Source organism: Penaeus japonicus, unplaced genomic scaffold, assembly GCF_977035675.1.
Source record: "Penaeus japonicus unplaced genomic scaffold, GWHDUDI00000001_assembly GWHDUDI00000030, whole genome shotgun sequence".
Classification (NCBI taxonomy): Eukaryota; Metazoa; Arthropoda; class Malacostraca; order Decapoda; family Penaeidae; genus Penaeus; species Penaeus japonicus.
This window is the reverse complement of record NW_028234432.1, coordinates 25,695,272-25,697,771: the sequence shown is the minus strand read 5'-3', so window position 1 is coordinate 25,697,771 and position 2,500 is coordinate 25,695,272. Positions and strand designations below refer to the sequence as shown.

Sequence of the window (2,500 nt, the reverse complement as noted above, 5' to 3'; positions counted from 1 at the left end):
TTCCTCGCGCAACGGACTCCTCTCCTTCCTGACAACGGCCGAAGACGCCCAAGAGGTCCTCCCGCGCGTCCTCATCAGGTGCGACTTCGGCGACTGGTTCCTTCTGTACCATCTTCGCTTTCACTTGGTGGACTTCAGGGCTTGGTTGCTGGAAGCTGACAGGGAGATGGTGATGTTACTGGCGATGTTTTTGTATGTGTGCGTGTGTGTGCGTGTGTTTGCTTGTGTGTGTGGGCGTGTATGTGTTTATACTATACAAGAACTGTATTAGCTATCAGCATGTATACAAATATTAGATAGTACATATTACGTTATGATAAATGTGTGTGTATGCGCGCGCGCGCGTGTGTGTGTATGTGTGTGAGTGAAATTATACATGTTTATCTATATACCTGGAAAGTTCATACGCTTTTTTCAGCAATCCTGTTTATTTAAGTCATTTACCAGTTAATATTTTCATCATATGTATCAATATGGATGAGGCTACCTGTATGTTTATAGAAGTTCAGGTGCAAAATACACGAAACATATACTCACACATACAAACTTCATTGTGGTTGGATGAAAAAAAAAAAAAAAGCGATTGTGTGTATGTGTGTGTGTAAAAGTATGTATCTATATACATATACATGTGTGTGCGTGTATATATATATATATATATATATATATATATATATATATATATATATATATATATATATATATATATATATATATGTCTGTATAAATATGTATACATATCTTCATATGTATATATATATATATATATATATATATATATATATATATATATATATATATATATATATATATATATATATATATACGCAAAGGAAAAACATGAATATGTGTGTATGACCTGTTCTTACGGTTTTCGTTATATCCGGTATGACACCTAGGAAGAGAGGCAAGGAAAAAGATGCAGAAGTGAGAGAGAGAGGGAGAGAGAAGGAGCGCGAGAGAGAGAGATCCAGGATCAACTTACCCGTTTTCCATTTCACTGAAACAACATATTATCATTCTGCTTCCCGATGTAAAGGATTATTCAACAGAATTGTTTACATCTACCATCCCCGCTTCTCCGTCTCTCCCCAACAGACTCTCGCATTGAACAGCCCTACATCAGATCCCTTTCAAAAACGACAAGGCTACCCTTTGATTAAGAGGGGTTATTTTGTCCCTCTTATGAGCTCACTGGAATTCACTCGCGGCTATAAGAAACAAGAGAGCAAGTGGCATATTCACTTCATGACAATGGGTCTCATGCAACTTGCACGGAATGCGAGTTAATGAAACTTCACCTCGCCGTTTTAGTCGAGGGAGGAAGTTAATCAACTGCTCTTCCACGCCGCCTCTGCTCTGCTCTTCTTTGCTCTGTCTATCGTAACATTCCTTTTTATCTATTGTTGTTCTTGAGATTTGCGTTCGGATAACGGTGTCGTATTGGGAAGCGAAAGGAGAGACGGGAACGGCGGAGAGAAAATATAGAGACATTCCCATTTGCATTCTGATACAAATTAGCAATGATCCAGCTGTTGGTGAAAGACGAATACACTTGTTGTGTTAAGGAGTATGAATATGCAATTTAGCAACACTATGTGATGCTCAGCGATACTGTTGCACCTTGCAATATGAAATTAAGTTTTAGACGTTGAAGGTGATGATAATGCTGTTGATAAATATAGTTAGAATTCAGAAAATTAAACGGATTGCGATTATTTTAATGGCAAAAAAATGCAGTGCCGGTAATCCTAGATGCGGTGGTAATGATATAACGTCAGTAAATATAAATGTCTCAGCAATAAGAAAATGAGAATAATAATGATGAAAATAATGGTGACATCCCAACTGAAACTATTGCTATTGATAATAATAATGATAATGATAACAATAATGATTATGTTTATGATAAAAACGGTAGTAATGATAATGACAACAAAAATAATAATGATGGTGGTAACATTAATGATAATAATACAGAAGCAATGAGAATATATGCGAGCAATCATAATAACGAAAAGGGTGAAGAGGATTTAGCAATAATGATACTAATAGTAATGATAATGATATATCACAGATAAGGTAATAAGGTAATAATCATGATACTAATAATGACAATGAATTATATTAATTATGATGTTAATGAGGAACATAAGCAATAATGATAATGTCAAAAATAATAAAGAACAATGTATAGAATTTTATCAAGAACATGAAGAAGAATGATGACGATTAAACTGAATTTGACATAAAGAAGAGTTGATTCGTCTGTCATATGAAACTATAGCATAGACTTTTTTTAAGTGGCATTAATAGATATATTATTTATTTGCTTCATATCTGAAAAGACAGCTTGCAAGAAGGCTTCTGTGATCCGTCTACAAACTTTTATAAACTATTCATTGATTGCAGCAACATTCACATTGCTTAGTGAGAGCAGAAGTCCGCCATCACCAAAAGATCCAGTTTCAAAATACAAAAGTTTACCACTGATTTCAAA

General features: G+C 34.8%; 1 pseudogene across 1 annotated transcript in view; it reads left to right on the top strand.

Moving 5' to 3' along the window:
- The window catches only part of LOC147468245 (innexin shaking-B-like), a 5,203-nt pseudogene that overhangs the window by 1,722 nt on the left and 981 nt on the right, over nucleotides 1-2,500 (top strand). Inside the window, exon 4 of the transcript XR_015192529.1 lies at nucleotides 1-169. This exon is cut by the window's left edge and continues 126 nt beyond it. The product of XR_015192529.1 is annotated as an innexin shaking-B-like (transcript). The remainder of the gene's footprint in view (nucleotides 170-2,500) is intronic.